Source organism: Polypterus senegalus, chromosome 11 (assembly GCF_016835505.1).
Source record: "Polypterus senegalus isolate Bchr_013 chromosome 11, ASM1683550v1, whole genome shotgun sequence".
Lineage (NCBI taxonomy): Eukaryota > Metazoa > Chordata > Cladistia > Polypteriformes > Polypteridae > Polypterus > Polypterus senegalus.
The window spans coordinates 10,889,893-10,914,165 of record NC_053164.1 but is presented as its reverse complement, the minus strand read 5'-3'; the positions used below and the strand labels follow the sequence as shown (position 1 = coordinate 10,914,165).

Here is a 24,273-nt window from a genome sequence, read left to right as displayed (position 1 = left end):
AACCCCACAACAGACACCACAAGCAAACACATTACACTACATCCCCAAAAATAAGAAGTCAGGATTTAAAGGTCAGAACAGAAGGAGCAGTCCTGACCTCCAGAGGTGGTGCACTCCCAAGTTCTGGGGCAGCCAATGAAAAAGCTTGATCTTACTTTGTCCACGGTGAGGGTGTGGCACCCACAAAAGAGATTGGGAAGAAGATCTGAGGTGAGGTGTGGTACTTAAAATTAAGATCTAAAATATAGCAAGGGGCCAGGTCATTCAGGCTTTAAACACATAAGCACCTTAAAGGAGAAGTTTGGTATTTTTCCAGTCAAAGTTTTTTCTTCACTAACATGGGATATATATGCATTTGTTACACAAAATTATGCTCCAGAGTCCAGCATTTTTTAACACATTTTTTACAATATCTTGACTGCACTGGCAGTTTACATTGGATTTAAAGGGGTACGAAGCAACACCAGAAAATAAAGACCTTAAAACTTAGTGAATACATCCACTTTTTCATGCCAAGATAGTTTGAGTATCCGCATCTTGCAATTACGCACACCGCTTAAAAGAGCTTACACATGCCACTTTGATGAAAAAAATAAAACCAATATTATGAGATTTAGCTATTTTAAAAGAAAATCAGTGGTATGTGCTACATCAGCACTTGTCATCTTCTGAACTAAACTTTCACCCAGCGACCAACGTGGCATGGTTACCTCTCGAAAGACCAAATCACAGTAAAGTGTTCATGCCACGTGGCTGGTATTGTTTTGATTTACTTCCGCATTTATGTGAGAACTCACACAAGTGAATAGAAAACAAATAGTATGAGGAATATGCAATAAAATGACTATTTCAAGATCACTTTTATCATTACAAACATGTGTCAGAAACATAGAAGACAAGTCTTCTTTGACAGAAACTCAGAGGACGTATTTGGCAAGTTTCTAGACTTTTATTTTCCAATTGTGCTTCATGCCCCATTGCGGTCATTGCAAAGCGCCAGTGTGGGCAAGATATTTTTAAAAATTTATAGAAAACCTTGGGGCCAATTTCACATGGCATATTATATATATATATGTGTGTATAGCATATATATATATATGCTACTATATGGTATATAGTAGCTACTATACTATGTTTGTGAAGTAATAACTTATTTGAAAAAATGACAAACATATCCTTCAAACTCAATTCTATATCTAAAAGGGAAGCCAGTTAAGCAGTTATTAAGACAATATACAGTATGCATGGCATAGCAGTCAGGTGCATTCAAGGACTAAGTTAACTGGTATTTCATGTTTTTATTTGCTTCATCTATGAGTCAGTTATTACATTTTTGTTTATTAAATAGTTTTGAAATAAGAAGTTATTTTTAAAAGTAACAGTGATAACAGAATGCAGTAACATGTTAGCAGACAACATCAAATTCACACTGTTCAGCAGCACTGTACAACAAAGTTAAAAACTGAGTACAAAGATGTTTGTTGTTGCTCAATGGCTTTCATGCACAGTTTAATCTTCTTAAACATACCATTTCTGAAGGTACAGTAAACCCTCGTTTATCGCGGTTAATCCGTTCCAGACTCTACCGTGATAAATGAATTTCCGTGAAGTAGGATTCTTTATTTGTAAATCAAATATTTTCGCAGTTAGAGCATAGAAAACCTGTTTATGACCTTCTAAATACGTTTCTTAACATTATTAGAGCCCTCTATACATGAAATAACACCCTTTAGTCAAAAGTTTAAATTATGCTCCATGACATGACAGAGATGACAGTTCTGTCTCACAATTAAAAGAATGCAAACATATCTTCCTCTTCAAAGGAGTGCGTTTCAGGAGTAGAGAATGTCAGAGAGAGAGAGACAGAGAGAGAGAAAAAAAAAATCAATAGGGCTATTTCGGGCTTTTAAGTATGCGAAGCACCGCCCGACAAAGCAGCCGCAAAGGGAGCAATGTGAGGGTAGGCTTTCAGCATATTTTAAAGGAGCATCCGTATCCTCGAGGCCAGTGTGCGAACAGCCCCTCTGCTCACAGCCCCTCTGTCAGGAGCAGAGAATGTCAGAGAGAGGGAGAGAGACAGAGAAAAGTATGTGAAGCACAGCATGGGAAGCATATCGTATATCATTGAGGAGTTTTATTTAATATGTAATGCGTGCTCTGATTGGGTAGCTTCTCAGCCATCTGCCAATAGCGTCCCTTGTATGAAATTAACTGGGCAAACCAACTGAGGAAGCATGTACCATAAATTAAAAGCCCCATAGTCCACAGAAATCCACGAACCAGCAAAAAATCCACGATATATATTTAGATATGCTTACATTTAAAATCCGTGATGGAGTGAAGCCGCAAAATAGCGAGGGATCACTGTATACCCAATAGTGTAGTGCACAATAATTAGCAAGTGAAAAATACATGTTAATACAAAATAAATTAAATCTCTTATACAGGTATATATTTCTCTTCTGATTCATCCAGCTTCCTCTTCAAACCCGGTCCCGCCCACACGGCATTTCTCGATTCCTATTCGTCCTCTTCCAAATCCTTCCCCATGCTGCCTGCGGCCTCCCATACACCCCCACGCCGCTTTTCTCGAGTCCTATTCCTCCTTCGTACTAACGGGTTCCCTGCTCCTCTCTCATGACCCCATTGGTGTCACGTCACCACCCGATATCTAGCCTGACCTCAAGACCTTTCACTTCAGCCATGTCTGCGCCTAGGAGTCTTTTCCGTAGCCTGCTACAGGAAGGTACTCTCTCGACCATTGGCATTGGTTTCGTTCCTTGCTATTTTCGTTATACTGCGACGGATGTTTCCTAAGCCTTTGTTATAAAATGGACAGCATCTTTTCTGTCGACGGGTTTTTGTACAATTTCATCTGTATTCCGGCATCTGCCTGTTCCTATCAGTGGGTAATTTCTTGACACAAACGGTTAACGAAGGCAATGCACTCTCACTACGACATAGGGCAGTAGACTTCGTTGCATCACATTGGGACAGATTTGGAGATGTTCTTCCTGTTTTTCTTTCCAACGCAAGTCGAGTTATCACAAGTCAGGAGTACTATCAATACATGGCAACATCTGCAGTTTATGGTGGTGAAGCTGAAATTCAAGCTTTTTCCGAGATTCTTTCAACTCATTATCTGTCGTCTCCAGCAAAACACCTAATCACAACTACGTCTTTCAAGAATTCCTTTCTCACCGTTTTCCATTCCTATTCTTACACTGTCATATTCTACCATGGGAGTCGGCTAGTTTATTTATAAAGAGCCTATCACAGGCAAAAGTCACAAAGCGCTAAACAATAAAACAGAATAAAATTAATTATTAAAATTAAATACGGAGCAATGACAATACAAAAACACTCACCAATGACAGCTCTACCCAAATGCCAGTCCGAACAAAATGCACCCCAACTTACTACCCGAACAGTTCAACAGATTCTGCTGATCTCAAAGTCAGTGTAAAACTGTTCCATAAACTTGGAATATGCAGGCCTCAGTGACCGCCAGGAAACAACAAGGCTGTTGGTTGTTGTGTGTCTGATTCACACCTGTCTGAAACGCATCCATCCCAGAAAACAAAACCAGATGAAATCCACTTCTCACCAAAAAAACTACTGCACTTTCTTGGCATCCAGTGTCCTCTCCATGGTGGACAAACCGGAGCGCACCAGAGGTAAGTAGATATTTCTAATAGAAAGGGTGAGATAGACGCTTATTGTTCACTTAGGTCATAACCCATCAGATCTTCAGCAGCAATTTAAATATCAAAGAGTGCTGTGTGATCACAACAAAGCAAAGAACTGGATCCATTTACAATGAGCAACAAAAAGGAATACAAATGCAAGCAGAGCTGAGAGTAATAGACAGCAAGCCACGTACAGGTACCACCTTGTCCAAGCAAAAAAAATAAATAAATACAGTGGAACCTCGAGATACGATCATCTCTGTATACGAGAAATTCAAGATAAGAGGAAAGTATGAGCGAAAAATTCGGATCTAAATACAAGCATTGGCTCGCGTAAGGAGCCACGAGCCAGGCTGTGGTTATGCGTGACGCGTTTCCCGATCCACCTCGACTCGGGGATTCACCCAAGCTGACTCTGCCAGCCCGTCAGCTCACTCAGTGTTCCTTGTTCTCCCATAGCGTGAGGATCTACGCGTTTGTGCGCTTGTGATTATATTGTTTCGCTGTAGCAGTTCACCATATAAGCGCATCCAAAAATATCGCGGACATGCAGATGGAGAATAGGAGACGATTGCCCTCGAGAGGAGAGAGAAAGAGAGAGACGCGTGCGCGAGCGAGAGAGAGAAGAAACATCAGCTCAGTTATGATCACATGATGCTCAGCATACTACCTGTATTGCAAGACATCGCTCGTTTTATCAAGTCAAAATTAAAAAATTTAGCTCGTCTTGCACAACACTTGCACATAACTAACAATCTACAGATTTTGTTCAATCAATTCAGTCTTAATATATCTTTATATATATAATACGCTAGTGTGGCTGTCCGGGATTTTAAATCACCTGTAGCTCGCAGTCCGTTTGACCTATTGACCTGAACTTTGGTACACATATACTATGTGACGTCTACTATTCACTTTCAGGGCAATGGTTGACCTCCAAGGTTATTCCTCTTTATATTTTTATTTTATTTTAATGTAGAATCAACTCTCGCCAGTGGCCAGCAGGGCGGTGCATACGTACTCATTTCCTACTTAAAATCGCACCAAATGTTTCCCTGTTTTACAATGGACGAGATCGCAAATTCTGCAAAGATTTTCATAGGATATTTTGAAATTTTAAAACTTTATACAATGCAATTTATTCAAGATATCTGAAAGAAAATTGAACTGTTGCAATAATTTTTTTTTTTTTTGAAGAATGAGTGTGACACGTCTCAACAAAACTGGACCATGGGAGACAAAGTTGTTTGATTCAGACAGACTCTCCTGGGAGGTGCTTTATGCATTATATGTGAATACACTTAATAATAATTAAGGACCCAACTGCTCAGCGTATTCTTCGTTGTTAATTATTCCTTTAAATTTAGACAATGGCGTCAATGCAATGTCACACTGGCTTACCCAGAGAAAAACTTTGCAGACACAGTTTCATCCAATATGGGAAAGACTATTTATTATTATTATTATTATTATTATTGTTATTATTATTATTATTATTATGTTGTAATATTTTATTAGTCCTTCATGTCAAATTTAAGGCACAACATGCAATCACTATGAAAGCTGCCGTTCAAATCCTTGTTAAAGGCACCATATAGAATAAAGCTTGAGTGGTCTTTCCATTACTTGTCTTATAATGCTCATAAGGCAAATGGACTAAAAATATAATTGGATGCAAAATGCCCCACTAAACCAAAGGCAACTTAATATACAAGGGACTATACAACATGATTCAAGTTTTATGAGTATATAATACAAAAAAGTGGCCTACAGAAATGCAGATGGATAGACCAATGAGATTTTTGCAGTATTACTGGCTATACAGTTTTCCATAATCTTGCCAAACATTTGCTGCTAGCATACACTATGAAAGGAGGCTGATGGCAGATCTGCAGAGCTGCTCTGTAAAATGAAGCTTCCTCAATAGGCCGGAATCCAGTCTTACTGTCGGGACCCCAGGCACATCAAGCTGAGGCGCTCACTCCCGCCACTCTCGCTCTCTGTCACTCTCACTCTCTTCCGTGTTTATTTTTTAACGAGGAGGCCTCTTTCTCCAGCAGCATATTCACAGTTAATTGGCCTCTTCATGCTCGTGTGCAGAAGCCAAAAGATTTCCGCTTGAGCCAGCTGTGCTGAGATAGCATCAGGCCGGCTTGTTTACACATCATCTCACCTCTCGGCGCCTCTGGCAGCGGGCAAAGGGCGGCACAATCTCTGCAGAGGAGTCGTAGGCCCTGTTCTATGGGGAACTCCCCTCTGTAAAGCAGCAGAGACATTTCAAAGCTGCTCCGTCACTAGGGACAGTGGGAGTGGTTGAACAAGTACCGAGAATTTGAAGCCGTTCAGGGTAGAGGAAATCCAGCATGGGTCTTCATATTCCAGCCCACACCACCACATCAAACCCCCCAGTATAGATCTGACCGCTAAAGACAGAAAGAGCAGATTAGTGAAGCATTTAGTAAAAGCTTTTTTCATAAATATATAATCAAGGCCTCCTTTAAAGCCTGCTTGCTTACTAGTGGTGTAATAAGGCACAGAAAAGCATTATGGTAGTTCAGACCACCCCCAATGCATATGGTCCAACCACGACTGGCACCACCCTGCAGAAATACAGACTTTAGCAAGAAACAAAGCCCTCAAAACAATAGTTACCACTAGCATCTCATGCAGAAGACATATAGACACAACAAGCAACAAATGAAAGCATTTCGATGCTCACCCTTCCCAAGGAGTTAATTACATTCATTACTGACCCCGCTTCGAAACACCTTCAGTAACCTCTAACCACCGTCACCGGTCACAGTCACCCCCAGCCATGACCTCAATGCATTCACGCGAAACCACTTTCTCAGAAAATTATTCAATCTATCCTTTATAAAGCCATGCCAACAGACTTATTAAAGACAGCCCCTTGAAAACACAATCAGTAGCCACTCCTCTCGTTCCAAGACCCTTCTCTAAGAATGCAAGTTTAATTTTCATTAGCCCAATCCCACCCAATACACTTTCACTGGACCTTTCTCACGGAATATAAATGTTAATTGCCAATATCCCCTCCCACTAGCCATTCCCCTAAATCGCTTTCATTAGCACCATTCCTGTAATGCGAATTTTAATTTTCATCAGCCCCTCCCACAATACAATTTCACTAGACCCTTCACTTAGAATATAAATGTTAATATTCAACAGCCCCTCCCACTACTCACTCCACAATTTACACTCACTCGAACCTTCTCTCAGAATGTAAATTTCAATTGTCATCAACCCCCTCCCTCTAGCAATTACTGTAATATACATTCACAAGACAACCATCTCGTTCAACATTAATTTTATTTTCATTAACTCATCCCACTAGCTGCTTCAACATACCACTTTCATTTTACCCTTCTCTTAGAATTGAAATTTAAATTTTCATGAATCCCTCACATTAGACACTCCTCCCAATTCCCTTTCATTACACCCTCGTCTTAATATGTAAATTTTAAATTTTAATTAGGCCCTCCTCCTAACCGCTCAGGCTACTGTATATGCTTTCACTACACCCTTTCTGCTCACAATTTTAATTAGCCCCTCCTACAATATGCATTCAGTAGAATCATCTCTCAAAATATAAATTTAAGTTTTCATTAGCCCCTCCCACAAGGCACTAAACTCTACATGCATTCACTACACACTTTTTTCAAAAGCTAATCACGTTTTGTTTTCATTAGCCCCTCCCACTATCCACTCCACCAAGCCATTCGCCAATATGAATTCACTACCAGTATTTGATCTGTACTAAAATGTTGACTTTGGTATCAATAGCAGCTTTTAGACTTCAATGACCGGTACATGGCACTGAAGTTAACTCCACACGACCCTCTCCCAGACTCACAGCAGGCCCCCCTGCCCCACCACTGAGCATCCCCTGCCCATCCTGAACTCCACAATTTAGAGCATGGAGCAGGGTGGAGAGGTCCCCTTGGAGTCTCCAACACACTTATTACATTATATTCGAAGAGTTGTGTGGGGCGTGTCGTGTCCTGTGGCGAATCGCGTTAGAAATAATATATATAATTCAGCAAAGAGAGGGCGAGTTACGATCACAAAATAAATGACAGAGCATGAGGTACTTGAAAACTACCATTTACTTCCAGTACTGAAAATTAAAGAAATGCTGGTTTCCGTACCACTTTAAAATTTTGATTTCTTGATACTTCTTCAGTACCGTTATGCCGCACAACCCCATTCATTACACACCTTTTTCAAAAAGTAATTTTATTTCCATTAGCCTTTCCCACTATACACTAGACATAATGATAATTGTTTACATTTATGTAGCGCTTATTTCACTATTCAAAGCGCTTCAAGGCATGGAGGACCCAGGATGAGAACCCACGATCTCCTTACTGCAAGGTAGCAGCACTACTACTGTGTCACCTGCATAGTGCATAATATGCATGCACTAGACACCTTTCTAAGAAAATTTTCCTCACTCACAACAAACTTACTAGACCCTACTTTAAGAAAGTAAATTTAAATTTGCCTTGGCCCCTCCAACTCCCCACTCCATATTAACTAGAACCTGCACCCTGAATTTAAATTTTCGTTTATTAGCTCCTCCCCTATATGCTTCCAATACACACCTTTCTCAAAAACCAATTGTACTAGCCACTCCCCAAAATGCATATACAAGGTACATTTCTCACAATAAATATTTTAGCCCCTCCCTCAACACATTCACAAGACCAGGAGTGTCCAACTCTGGTCCTGGAGGGCTGCAGCAGCTGCCGGTTTTCATGATAACCATCTTCTTAATTAAGGAACAGTTGCTACTAATTCATTTCTTTTGTCTTAATTTTAACTGACTCGGACCCCTGAATTGTTTCTTTTTTCCTTAAATAGCAGCCAAACAATAATGAAACAAAATGAGCTGACACATGACCAGCTAACCTATGCCCATCACATAATGTCTGAAAATAAAGAAAGGTGAAGGTCTCAGGAATGCTGATCTGCCGAGGTCACCAAAACATCCTAAAGGAGTTAGTTCTTAGAATTAAAGAAAATCAACAGTTTTGGAAATGTCTACTGTGGCAGAATGAGAGCAGCAACAAGCCATGGAAATAAATAATAGGTTAAATTAACAAGAATGCACTTCTAAATAAGAAATTGGTTACAGTTTAAAGCCCTGACTTCTGTTGGCTCACTTCATGTCTCATTTCTTTTTGGCTACTCTTTCAAGGCAGGCGTCGATTTTTATCAAAAGGTGGGGTTGAAGGTGGTAATCAACTGTAAATGGTGACAAAACCCGGTTATGTTTTAGTTGGAGGCTCTTTGCTAGAAGGAAAGTTATCTTCATTGGTTTGCACGAGATTCCCTGCACTGGCATGAACAGTGAGGAACAAACGATGGCAAAAATAGCATTGACAGTTGACAAAAGATTGAAGCAAATGTGTAAAGCAAAATACTCCGTGGACAACATTTTGCATATTATCTCTGAATTGGACTCTGATCAGTCGGAATTCAATTTTGATACAAGAGATCGAAAACGAATGTGAGGTACCAGCATCAACTGATCGGTTCCCAACTGATTGTGATGCTAAACAGGTTCATGTAGCTGAAACGCCTACAGCCATGTTGCCTGTTAGGCCCACCACTTACAATGACAGGAGTGCAAACCAGATTTTGATGCACTGTGACAGCAACCACCACTGCAACCGCCGCCCCCCTGTCACGCAAAGACAGCCTGGCAGCCAACCTACCAGTCATTCCTGGCAGATTGTTGGCCATAGCACGCAGCAACAGACATTTTATGTTTATTTCTGTGTGAATCCATTGCGTTCTTTTCAAAAAACTGTGTTTTTTGGAAAAAGATTCAGCCCTCAAAGAGTTAATGAAGAGTCAAATCAAAAGGACGGAATCCTTAAAAACAGAGCTTATTAAACTGAAGGGGAAAAAAGTTAATTAGCAATTAAAACTGTCCACTGATTAAGAAAAGGGTTAGCATAAAAACCTGCAGCCACTGCGGCCCTCCAGGATTGGAGCTGAACATTCCCGCACAAGACTCTTCTCTCAGAAAGTAAATTTTAAATTCCCATTAGCTCCTCCCACTCACCAATCCATGTAAACTACAAACTGCTCCCTGGATGTAAACCTTAGTTTTCATTAGCTCCTCCCACATATGCTTCACTAGACATATTTCTCAAAAACCCGTTTTAGTTTCATTTGCCTTTCCCACAAGCCACTGCAAAATATGCACACTATACATCTTTCTCAAAAAGGAAATCATTTCAATAGCCCCTCCCAAAATGCACACTCACTAGACCCTTCTCTCAGAATGTATTTTCTTTTTATAATCAATAACCCCTCCCAAAAAAGCCAGAACAGCTGCCATCATGCACTCCTTGCAGATTCTATAGAGACAGCATTACAGAGACATTGCTCCCTAAAGAAGTTTGCAGCATCATCAATGTGGGAAGCATAGGCTGCAGCACTATTTTATATTTAGCATCTGCCAGACCCTTTCATTAAATCACATTCAAACTTGGCCAATTTACAGTTACCAGTTAACCTAACAACCACAACTTTAGGGATTCTAAAGGAAAACCCTAAACATACACAGGAAAAACATGCAAAAAACCACCGGACAGGTTTTTCAAGTCCAGAACACTAGAAACAAGAGGCAGTGGTGCTAGTCAGTGAACCGTCATGCATATTCTCAGAAAATAATTAGTTAACTTTCTTTAGCCCATCCAATCAACACACAACAATCAAGGCAAGCCCTCACTAGCCCCAAAATAAATAGCACTCATTGCAAAAACTTTCAATATTTCACTTCCAATGAAATAATTACATTTCACTAGCTACTCCCTGAAAACATCTAAATATCATTAAAAGTCACATCCTCTAAAATATATTTCCTTCGCCCCTTTCCAAATGAATAATTATGAGCACTCCCTTACAATACAATTATCCTTGTACTATACTCTTCATTAGCCGTTTTATCAACAAGTAATTAACTTTAATGACTGTCAGTGCCAGCTCCTCCTAAAACATAATTCACTTCCCCTCTCCGTGTACTTCACAGCAATAAGCAATCTCCATTATCTTTCACAAAATGTATAAAACTTCAATCAATCAATTCACGCTCAACACATTTCATGAATTAAATTGCTACCCGAGAGGCACGGTGGTGCAGTAGTAGTGCTGCGGCCTCGCAGTAAAGAGACCCCAGGTTTGCTTTCCTAGGTCCTCCCTGCATGGAGATTGCATGTTCTTCGCGTGTCTGGGTGGGTTTCCGCACACAGTTCGAAGATATGCATGTCAGGTGAACTGACGATACTAAATTGGCCATAGTGTGTGTTAGCGGTGTGTGTTCATTTTGAAATGGACTGCCGCCCTTGTCAAGTATTTATTGCTGCCTTGTGCCCTTAAGCTAACTCGGAGAGGCTTGAGCCCCCAGTGACACTGGTTTGTATTAAGCAGGTTAGAAAATGACAAGTTACTACCACCTGCATGAACAAATAAGAGTCCGCTAATCAACAATATTTTCTTTCATTTATTAATCTCTTAGTGACCTCATGACCTTTTTATATATGGCGATCACTACAGGAATTTATCAGCAAATTTTCAGGTGAAAAACCAGAAGGAAGGTGAACTCAAGGAAATGCAATCTGACCGTTTTCTAGGAATTTGCCTTCATTTCTGCAGGGTCTATGAGTGAAAATATCTGCTTAGAATGAATGAATACACCTAAACTTGATCATGTTTGTATCTGTTACCTGGGTTACGTCCACATTAGTACTGCATTTTTAAATGAACATGATCTCTGTCCACACTAGCATCTTACAAAAGTATCGCAAACCCAAACTAAAACAAGCAAAAAAGCGTATGTAGACGCTCTCGTATACCAAGTATGTACGCATCTCCAATCAAAATCCTTGAAGCAACAGTAACACTGCCAGTCACGGGATTGGTAGCAAAACTGCAGTATTATTAGCCTTTTGTGCATATATATGTGGCATTCAAACTCTAAAACAAACAATTTAGATGTATACAGGTAAGCAACGCAACAAGCATCATGGGAAGCAATTCTGCTATGGCCGCTATGTTGGAATATGATTGTATTCCATGAAGGGTAACCAATCAAGGAATGACATGTTTTAATGAGCACGATCCATTCAGGCAAGGGCTACATAATCAGCACAAATGAACAAGAATGTAATTTGAGCAGATGTTTTCAAAACTGTACTCTTCACCCACCCACACTGAAATGCTGAGCAGATGTTTTCAGAAATGTACAGCTCTAGAGAACATTTCCAAAAGTCTCCGTTCACGGAGGTTACAAACACCGGGGTAGTGTGCAAGAAAGACTAAAACACAGTATTATGGAAGTAGCCTTAACCTTGTTGTCTGTTGTACTGGCAGAAAAAAAACTTTTCAATCATATATTTTCATGGAAGACAAAAGTAATGAAACAAAAGGCATCAGTGGGAACCAGAGTAAAACAGCAGCAAACGATATTGAAACATTTGCGAAAAAATCTTGTGTTTCATAATCCGCCAGTCAGGTATCCCGGCGTATGTTCTAAATGTGTATTTTGACAGGATATAGAGTCTGTCCTGTAGTACTTAAGGCCTGTGCTGACCAACTTTCTGTTGTCCTCTGTCACCTGTTCAGTCTGTCACTAAGGCTTTGTAAAGTGCCACTGCTGTGGAAAATATCCTGCATTGTTCCTGGTCCAAAGAAAGCAGGCGCCTCTTCACCTAATGACTACAGTCCAGTGGCGCTTACATCTCACATCATGAAGGCCCTCTGGACCTGGTGCAAGCTGTCTATGGAACAAACATTGGAGTGGAGGATACAATTATCTATCTGCTCCACAAGGCTGGACAAAACTGGCAGCACTGGGAGGATGATGTTATTAGACTTCTCCAGCACCTTCAATACCATCCCGCCATCCCAGTAAACTCAGGGATATGCAGGTGGATGAGACAATTGGGTCCTGGGTAATGGACTCTGTCCACAATTCGTGGGCTTCACCATGAATACAGGTTAAATATAGCCAACACCACCAAAACAACTGTAGTTTTGACCACTTACATGCAGTATCAATGTGTGATGCCCTGAGCAATGGCTCCCGTGAACAAACTCAGATTACAGGGATCTGGCGTCATAACTGAAAAAACAAGCTGGTGGGAGATTGAGACAAAGACAAAACCATTGTTGTAAAAACAGAAATTCTGGTTTTATTCCCGTCATGCCAAATATATTTACTAAAACAGTGTCTTGCAATTATGTATATAGTTTTTTGCAAGATCACAAATAAAAACCGGAAATGAGAAAAAATGGATGCAAGTGAACATAAATATACAGTGGCTCCAAATCAAATGGTGTTGGAGGGAGAAAAAAGACAAAGAGTCTTCTTGTCTCTTCTATTAACACAATTCTCAAAAGATGGACAGAAAAAGGGGCGACAAGGTGGCGCAGTGGTAGCGCTGCTGCCTCGCAGTAAGGAGGCCTGGGTTCGCTTCCCGGGTCTTCCCTCTGTGGAGTTTGCATGTTCTCCCCGTGTCTGCGTGGGTTTCCTCCTGGCGCTCCGGTTTCCTCCCACAATCTAAAGACATGCAGGTTAGGTGGACTGGCGATTCTAAATTGGCCCTAGTGTGTGCTTGGTGTGTGGGTGTGTTTGTGTGTGTCCTGCGATGGGTTGGCACCCTGCCCAGGATTGGTTCCTGCCTTGTGCCCTGTGTTGGCTGGAATTGACTCCAGCAGACCCCCGTGACCGATCGATCTCGATAGATAGATAGATAGATAGATAGATAGATAGATAGATAGATAGATAGATAGATAGATAGATAGATAGATAGATAGATAGATAGATACTTTATTAATCCCAAGGGGAAATTCACATAATCCAGCAGCAGCATACTGATACAAAGAAACAATATTAAATTAAATAGTAAAAAAAAAAAATGAAAAAAATTAAAATAAAATTAATGTTAGCATTTACTCCCCCGGGTGGAATTGAAGAGTCGCATAGTGTGGGGGAGGAACGATCTCCTCAGTCTGTCACTGAAGCTACTCCTCTGCCTGGAGATGACACTGTTCAGTGGATGCAATGATTCTTCATGATTGACAGGAGCCTGCTCAGCGCCCATCGCTCTGCCACAGATGTTAAACTGTCCAACTTCAATCCTACAATAGAGCCTGCCTTCTTAACAAGTTTGTCCAGGCGTGAGGTGTCTTTCATCTTTATGCTGCCACCCCAGCACACCACCTCGTAGAAGAGGGCGCTCGCCACAACCGTCTGGTAGAACATCTGCAGCATCTTACTGCAGATGTTGAAGGATGCCAAACTTCTCAGAAAGTATAGTCTGCTCTGACCTTTCTTACATAGAGCATCAGTATTGGCAGTCCAGTCCAATTTGTCATCCAGCTGCACTCCCAGATATTTAAAGGTCAGCGGGTTGGAAAATGGATGGATGGATAGATGAATGGATGGAGAGAAAAAGTGATAACATCAAAAGGTAAATATCAGATGCAAAAGCATGCCACCCAAAACCCAGATTGACTCCACAAGAATGCAGACAATTGAAGGTGAACCTGACTACCACCCTATGCACAAAAGTAGGCACAGCTTTTTCTTTCCTGCTCCAAACGCTCAACAGCCCAGAACAAACCAAGGAGTCCAAAGATAGTAAAAAGATGACCACTTGTGGGAAGGGCTATAGTTTTATATGGTCAGTGGGCCAGTCACATAAGACAAAGAGATGTCCTCTTTATGCCAAGTCCCTAATCAGTTGAATGTACTCTATTTCTCTTCCCTTTCACGTTCACGGAATAGCACACATTCGTGCACCTGAAAGTCACTCATTCATTCCTACAGTAAGCAATCTGTTCCCATATTTATCAAGTGTCTGAGAATTACTCCTAGGAATTGAAGTAAAAGTCAGACTAGGATAAGAGTAGGACATGCGAAGCAGTTTCAAAGCGTCCAACACCTACTCCCAAGCGAGAAGTGAGAAATTCACGTTTCAGAACGAATGACGGCACAATTTTATAACACTCCAAGCTGTAAACTGGAACTCATGAAGGTGTTTTATAGTTAACTTGGAAATCATGACAACGCTTTCTAGGTTTCCAATATTAACACAAAGACGTCAACACAAAGATAATAACAATAATAAATATTCAAAGGGATGTGATAACATCCAAATAAAAGGTTTATGCTAGTCTCAAGAAACACTCTGGAGACATGTACTGAATCGGGCCACATGGCAACAGCAGCAAGAATAATACTGTAATGACCACCAAAACAGACACACAACACACACACCCCAGAGTGAGGGTAAACCTCGAAAACAGGGTGTGTTTATTTAACAATAAAGATTCACAACCATACTTCCAAAAGAATTCCCCTTTCCACTGCTTAGACCACAGGAAACACCTTAAAAAAAGTAACTTGAACTAGTCACGGCTATCCTTGCACGGTTTCTGAAGTCACATTTACTCTTATGGTGTTCAATATCACCTTTCAGAGTCACATGACATGTCTCTCGGTCTCTGTGAACCCGTCACCCCTCCCAGGGAGACCAAAACTTATCTTCTGCGAGTCCCTATATACAGTACTCAATAACTCTCCACCTGCCTTGTTGAATGGCCCTGTGCTTGTAAACTTTAACCTGAATATTCCAGGGGTTCACAGAATAGAAAATTTAGCATTACCTGTATGACATTTCACGGTCAATAATCCATCCACTCCCACCTATCTTCAGGGTAATATGCTGCGATAACGTGTGCCAATGGAGGCCATTGACCTTTATGTGTGAGCCGTCAGTCACACCAACAACTCCAGGAAAACCACAGATTTGCATGAATGCAGCTTGATTTAACCTTACCTCACTTGGAGTGATTGGGAGATGTACGGGGTTGCACATTACCTAACATGTCATAAAGCATTCAAAGTTTTCCAAAAATGGTTGGGTGTGACATACACAAATCATTGCTATTGCAGTGCTGGATTTGTTCCAAGTGGCCAAAAAAAAATGTAGCATTGCCAACACTTTTATTTTAGTGGATTTTTTAGTAGCGATCACCCATCATACAAGGATTTCTTATGAACATTATTCCGCCTCTTACAAAATTGATATCTTCTTACAGTTTTGTTGTTGTTCACCGTTTCCAACTCATCCCACCTTTCCTGAGATGTGCGCCAAACTGTACCTGAATGGCAACTTCTAGCAGCTACTACTGAGTTGGAACAGCTGACTATTTCTACAAAATCCTGGTGAAGTTAGAAATAGTTCCCTAAATGAGAACATAATGATAAAAGGCTGTTACTCCTGGTCCTAAGAGTAGGACCAAGTTTGCGTCACTCCAAGAATTTTGAGCCAGTTAGGTCCATTTTCCTACTCTGAGATGCATGATAAATTGAGGCACTTAACTTGCTTCCCTCTACGGAGAACTACACAAAATAATGCCCTTAACTACCCATGCAAGCCAACAAAACACTCCACTTGTTTCTTTTGTAGGGCTTGGCGACTGCTTTGGCTATTTTTTTTTTTTAAATGCAGAGTTGCTCATAGCAAATCCTCATGGTGAACCAACTGCTAGTTTGAGCCTTTGTATCAAAACTATGTTGACCCTCGGAGTGCTACTTGACAAATAAAAGGTAAGTGCAGTTTGCCACAATAATTTCTTACATTTTTATGATTATGCTATATGTAGCTATTAAACAATGCAACAAATATTCATCGGTGATGTGGCCTGTCACACGATGATTCAATTAATCAGCAAGCCATCCAGTATACTAAAATAGGATTAAACATCTGTTCATGAAATCACATAAACATGGAAACACAAAGGAGTAGCTCACATGGAGCCAACCTAGAAAGGAGTTGCCACAAAGATGGAATCCAATCATACACAAGAAGAAAAAATTCTCAACTTTCGAGAGCAACATCATCGGTAAAGAGGTAGAGGAGATGATGGATCAGACAGCAAGCAATGACAAATGGGTCAACATTTAAAAAACACAAACTATTACATTACTTATTATTTGGCTGACACCTTTATCAGAGAGAGAGAGAGAGAGAGAGATGTAAAAGATTTTAAATAATAGGTAGATGGACAAAAAGACAGACAGGCAGGAAGACAGGAAAAGCACCACATAACTAAAGATAGAGAGAGATAGATAAATAGACAGACAGACAGATATGCAAAGCACTATACAATAGACAGACAGATGTCAAAAACACCATATAATAGATATATAGATAAACAGGCAAAGGTTGAGAGCATGTACTGATAGATCATGTTGCCACGCCCACCACATGACAAACCACCTCAGAATCCCATATTAGGACCCAAGTTCAGCCATACAATGGGTGATAACTTCAGCATCACACTAGTTCAAATGGAGTGTGAGGTGTTTTTTATACAGGATCTGGAGTGCTAACCCTAATACCAAACCCCAAATTTTCCCTGTAAGTTGGAGGACCTCCTTGCATGGCTGGATGAAGGTTAACGTCATACCTAGGACAAAGCAACTGTAGCTTAAGGGGCTTGCTGAAGGGTCCAACAGAGTAGAATTGCTTTTGGCATTTACAGGATTTGAACCAGCAACCTTCAGATTGCTGCTGCTGATCCCTAGCCTCAGAGCCGATCGATCGATAGATAGATAGATATGAAAGGCACTAGATAGATAGATAGATAGATATGAAAGGCACTATATAATAGATAGATAGATAGATATGAAAGGCACTATATAATAGATAGATAGATAGATAGATAGATAGATAGATAGATAGATAGATAGATAGATAGATAGATAGATAGATGTCAAAATGCAATGGGGAAGGGAAAGAAAATTTTTAAAAATGTATTTAAAACAATAGTATTTTAAGAAAAAAATTTCATTTAAGTCTCCGAAAATGATAACGCCGCCTCGTGTTCGTTAAAATCTAAATCCGTCATTAGTTTTTGTAAGAAAAAATTAGTTTTCCGCATTTAAAAATGATTTTAAAGAAAGTATATAGCAAATTATAAAGCAAAATAATTATATATTTATAAAAACTGCATTACTTACAATTTATTCGTATGAAAATATGAAGAGCAAACGTCTAGACTTTTGCAGCCATCTACTAGAATACTTCACCACAGCCCAATCAATTTTCTATCAAACACATAAACACAAATCACTTGACACACAGAAATGGCGTTTGCAACAACTTAGACAATGATACACTAATGCCTCATGTCAGTCGCGCAACCTGTTTAATAACGTCAAAAATGTTTCTGGGTGGGAGTCAAGCATGTTACAGTAGTGGAGGGGATAAATTATTGTCTGTTGGGTATATAGAACTAATACGTGCTTCGAAATCGGAGAGATAAATAACACAGGAAGTAGATATCCTCATACTGATGGAGTGATGGACTGAGTAGGCAAATATTTTTTATTTACTTTTTAGTGCATTTAAGAATGGAAAACATTTCATTCTAAAATTTCGTAACATCAATTTGGCGCCCCCTGGATGCTGCGTCCTACCTTGCCAAACCCCCACGCCCAGCTACGCCACTGCTTCCGCCCCATACCTTTAGATACCTTGGCCCAGCTAATCTGTGTGGAGTCTGTGCTCCAGTTATCTTTTTCACATCTCATACAACCAACACTCCCATGAGGACAATGTACAAATTTACAAAAAATAAACAACAAAAATAGTCAACTGCCTTGCTTTGGCTCTCCTGGCCCACCCTGCCCCAATACTTTGTGCTCAGAGTTCCACTTTGCAAGTGTCTATTTACAAACTGACAAGTGCAGCTAAAAACCTCCATCCAGACAGATCAACTGGAGTTGAAAAATCATAAAGTGTACCTCTTCAATGATACTCACAGACATATTACACCATTTCACAGCTTGTGGCACCTCAATCAACTAGGTATAGCAGGCAGGAGGCTTACAGGAACCATAAAAGCTGATATGGCTGCAAAACACAGTAAGAGGTGTGGGCAGATCTCCCGTCCCTCGCCCTCCTAAATACTTCTGACCTGCCAAACTCCTTTGACTTGTTCATTGGGAATAAATTTTATCCCAGGAACAGCCCAGAGTGAACAGTGTTACCACCTTGAATTGGAACAAAGCCGTTTGCGTCAAAAGAATTAGAATAATGGCAAAACAGTGGGCCAAAAAAAAAAAAAAAAAAGACAAAGACAGTATACCAGCTTTTGAACATTTAAGCAGTAACTTATAAAAAAAATAAAGACAGTATTACATGTTTCTGTTGTATTTGTGCTGTATTCAGTACTGCATTATAAAGCAACCTGTAATTATGTTCACTTTGAAAGGCACTATATAACAAAAAAAGGTCAACTGCCAGCTGAAGAATAAACGCGCAAAACAGATACTAGCAGGATTTGAACCAATGAACTTGAAGTTTAAGGAGCAAAACCTTAACCGCTATGCCACACTGCATGCTCTAAAGCAGGGGTGTCGAAGTGCCGCAGTGGCTGCAGGTTTTTATTCTAACCATCTTCTTAATTAGTGACCAGTTTTTGATGCTAATTAACTTTAGCCTTAGCTTTAATTAGCATGACTCGGGCCCCTTAGTTGTTTTTTCCTTAATTAGCTGCCGGACAGTAATGAGACATAAAACAAGCAGGACATGATTAGCTCACCTGTACCCATCAAACAAAATCTGAAAATAAAGATGAAGATCTCCGTAAGGTTGATCCTTCAGGTTACCAAAACATTTTAGGAGCTCTTAGAAAAAAAACAGAATATCAACAGTTTTGGAAATGTCTGCTGTGGCAAAAAGAGAGCAGCAACAAGCCATGGAATTGAATAACGGGTTTAATTAACAGCAAGAATCAGCTTCTCATTAAGGAACTGGTTGGAGTTTGAAGCCCCAATTTAGCTGCTCATCTGTTGGCTCGTTTCATGTCTCATTTCTGTTTGGCTGTTATTTAATGAAGAAAAGAATCAACTCAGAAGACGTAATCCTTAAAAACAGGGCTATGAAAATACAGGGGAAACGAGTTAAGTAGCAGTGAAAACTGGACACTGATTAGGAAAAGGGTGAGAAAGAAAACCTGCAGCCACTACGGCCCTCCAGGCCTAGAGTTTGACACCTGTGCTCTAAAGCAATTTCTGCCAAAATCAGAATTCGCACCGAAGGTGTCAGCTTAGAAATGCAGTATTTAGCTGTAGTGCCCCTGAAACAACTTCCTGAGGCAGCCTGGGAACTTAGCTGTGAGTGTTGCAAACGGTGAACTAACATTTCTACATTAGGGTTGTCACTACACCAAAATTTCAAATTACGATACAATATGATAAAAAGTACTGAAATTGCAAATCTAACACAGTATATAATGAAAGTTAATAAAAAAAATATTTAAATTGCAATTCTGAATGCTTTAAAATTTTTACTTTGATGAAAACAAATAGAAAGTTTAGTCATTAAAGCATATGAATAATTAACTACAGTAGTTACAGCTTTGGCATTAACCTTAACGCGTTACTGCCCATTCCAAACGCTACAATTCCTAATCACCTGCAGTGGCAGCGATATTTAGTTCTACGGTACATTGTCATACAAAGGATGGAGCTCAAAGTGCTTCACAAGTTGTCGAAGAAGCAGTTACATGCAAAGAAAAACAAATTTAAATTTAGGTATGAAAAGTAATAGTATGCAGAAGTTAAAAGAAAGTGGACACTTACATTAGAAAGACTTGATTAAGAGAACCAAGAGTCCATACATTTAGAATTGTTTTTTTATGCTTCTAAGTCTTATGACAAGGTCAGGTGGACAGAAAAATAAATAAATAATCAATTTAAGCTGGAGTAAAAAAAGTAAAAAAAAAAAAAAATCTGCAAGGGTTCCAAACCAAAGGACTACTCAACCCCCAACCCCTCCGGGCGTTCTGACAAATATAAATGTTCTTAACTCATTCCTTATTGTTTTATTTTTTTTAAGGCTTTGTTTTAAAGGAATGACACAGAGGGTCTTGAGAGAATTTAAGGCATCCACTTTCATTCAGACATCACATGCAGCCGCACAGAACTTTGATCAGGTGGTGGTGGCTAAATAGGATTATGACCTGCAGTCGTCATCTTAGATAGGAAGATTTGAACATTGTGCTGAGGTCTCTAAAAATATAGAAAAACTCCCACAAAACAGTGCCATCAACAAGTCGCAATCATTGCAGTGTTGATACAGTTCAATGGGAAACGCAACACACTGCTGCATTATTGTGAATCCCGTCTGTGAAAGGGCTGCCACAGCCAGACAAATCCGATCAACTTTCATTTTAGACACCATTGTGAATTTCCCCTTGGGATTAATAAAGTATCTATCTATCTATCTATCTATCCTATGATTCAGTTTTCTACTATAATAAAAAAAAAAAAATGAGCACACGGACGAGTGATGCAAATATTTATGCAACTGAGAACTAAAAAAAGTTTTAGTGCCTTATATTATATAGTAAATGTGATAAAATATAGTTTACAAATTGCATGTACTTATAATAAACTACAAGTAAAGCGCTACGGTAGCACACTTCACAGCAATGACAATCAACAAATGTCACATTCCTACTTCACACACAACAGTTTACAGTAAAGGCTTACGCCGAAGAATGTTTCCATAATTTAGAAATAAGATGCTATAAGAAACGGAGTTGCAACTCAGGCCATGTTACTGATAGCCTACAAGGCTCAACTGTCAAAAGCCAAAATGGAAACAAAGTGCCTTTGTAATGTAGGCTATAGGATCAATATCATGAAAAATGAGTAATAAAGCAATTTAAAAAAATGTTACAATCAATACTTTGCAATGTTTTGATACTTTTGACAACCTTAATGCTGTGCCTTTCAGCACTCACTGCCTCCACACTGCAAGGTTGTGTTGTCTTTACTCTTCTGCTCCTCCAGACTTACACCTTACAGTAATGGCACTTTGAGTTGAGCTGGGCAGATCTAGCAGAGCAGAAATTTGCAGTGTGCTGGATTTTATGCCCCCGTTAACAAAAGGTGCTTTCCTACTGCAGGAACGTTTTTCTGAAAACAGAAATTTTTTAAAAACTCATGAAACATTTTTTTAGCATTCCCACCACAGAAGCTTGGGTTATCTGTATATCTTGGTACCATTTTTCGTTTCCACTCCAGGGTATGTACTTTTCGTTCAACAGCCATGCCCCGCATCAAAACAATAATCTGCCTGAAGAAGACCCAAACACTTTGAAACAATTAGGTAGAAGAGTTCACTGTGAGCTCCAAGTAACATCGTACTTGGCATCAGATCACTCTTCATAGCCTCCTCCATGGTGCACTGCATTAAGCAATCATCTCCTCCGTGAAGTCCAGAGTTCGTCATAGCAATAGAGTTGGTGGGTGGTGTAGTCCTCGGGAATTCCTGAATTTCTCCTCACTTTGCATGTCACATTATTTTGCAGACAGGTTGCATCTCCTGTTGTGGAAACGCAACACATGGAAGTGGCCAGGGACCACAAGTGGACTATGGCCTGCATCTTACAGAAACTCATTGGTTCCTATTAGCTAAGTCCCTTTGGTGGGAAAACACTTGAACTCAATCATTTGGAGGGGTGTCCACATACTGTAGGACATATAATGCATTGCCTTTCAGTATTCAATGACCAGGCTCTGAGAGTTTGCATGGTTTAACACTTCATGGCTTGAGCTGTTGTTGCTCCTGAGGTGTTTCCACTACAAAGTAATGCCACTTACGGTTGAGTGGGGCAGATCTAACAGAGCACAAATTTCACTTGCAGTCTTGTGGCAAAGTTGGCATCCTATGAGTTCTTTAGTATGAACCATTCTGTTTGTCAATGGAGAGTTGATGGCCATAGAGTGTACTTCACACATCTGGCCTATATGGAAGAGTGTCAAGAACGATGATCCTGCAAAAACCTTTCCAGAAGGTTTTGTAATGAGGTGAGACAAAAAAACAGAACTTTCTGGTTTGAACGCCTAACATTGTGTCTGGAAAAAAAATCCAACAAGTCGATCACCAAAACACCACCATCCAGACTGTGAAGCACAGTTATGGCAGCATAATGTTGTGTGGGGGGTCCTCATTTGTAGAGACAGGGGAACCTGTCAGGATTTAAAGGAGGGTGGATGGAACCAATCCTCCAAAAGCTAAGTATAGGGAGATTCAGAAGAACCACCTAATGATGTCTGCAAAGAGGCTGAAAATGTGTTGGAAATTCGTATCTCAACAGGATAATGACATAAAGCACTAGGTCAGAGCTACCACGGAGTGGCTTGCAAAGAAGAAAGTGAAAGTTCTGGAGTGGCCAAGTCAAAGTCAGTACCAAAATCCTCCAAAGGACAAGTACACAGAGATTCAGAAAGAAAACCTGATCATGTCAGCAAAAAGACTGAAAATGGGTAAGAAATTCACATTTCAACAGGATGATGACCTAAAGCATTAGGTCGGAGCTAACATTGAAGTGGTTTGTAAAGAAGAAGGAGGAAGTTCTGGAGTGGCCAAGTCAAAGTCTGTACCAAAATCTATTTGTGGAATTGGGATTTGCCTACCACAAACCATTATTAGATTCTGTTTAAAAAAAAAAAAAAGAAGAAGAAGCGTTTTGAAAAAAAAAATGCTCATATATTAAAAACAAAGTTACAATTGTTTTATGGCATATGTATTTTTTTATGCTCAGAATATTATTTGAAGTATACAGTATGTTGAGCTGAAAAATAGCAGTCTTCCTTGTTCTTAATGTTAGTGACCCAAGGTCAAGCATTTGCTGCACATTTTGTACTCACAATTGGTATTTTTTCTCACCCCTCTCTTATTCAGAATCAGAAAACTTTATTAATCCTGAAAGAAATGACTTATCTTACAAGGTAACAACAGACAAGGGACATGTTACACTAAGAGCAAGTATAGAGTAATCATGTCAATATAAATAAAGTATAATAAATGTAAGTATCAAACTAGAGTGCAGAGTGTTGCACCTTAAGTTAATATTTTGAGAACAAATAAGGTCATTCTCATGTGAAGAGCAGAATTTATTGCACAAGAACAGATAGTATGTTGCACATTTCAAGTACTTGGAAAAAAAATTACCTGGATATCCAATAAAGAAAAAAAGGTAATAACTTAAAGTGTGGGTGAGTGACCGGAAAAGGAGTTCTAGAGTCAGATGGCTGCGGGGAGGAAGGATTTCCTGTGACGTTCAGTGGAGCACTTGATGCCGGTCAGTCTTACTGCTGAAAACGCTCCTCTGTCCAACCACAACACTATGACGTGGGTGACTAGCATTTTCAATAATAGACCGAAGCCTAGACAACATTCTCTGATCTGCCACAGTTTCCAAGCTGTCCAGTTTCTCTCCTACCACAGAGACGGCCTTCTGAATTGGTTTGTTTAGTCTCCTGATGTCTGCCACTTTCATGCTGTTCCCCCAGCATGCCACAGCGAAGAAAAATGGCACTGACAACCACGCTGTTATAGAACATCTGCATCCTAGTGTTGCTGACACTAAAAGATCTGAGCTTGCGTAGAAAATACAGCCTACTTCGACCCTTCTTGTATATGGCTAAAATTCCTTCTAAACTTAAATTCCTGGCTAT

At 39.9% G+C, this 24,273-nt stretch overlaps 1 protein-coding gene across 1 annotated transcript in view; it reads right to left on the bottom strand.

Moving 5' to 3' along the window:
* Positions 1-24,273, bottom strand: part of arhgap35a (Rho GTPase activating protein 35a) — a 237,210-nt gene that overhangs the window by 124,553 nt on the left and 88,384 nt on the right. The window lies entirely within an intron of this gene.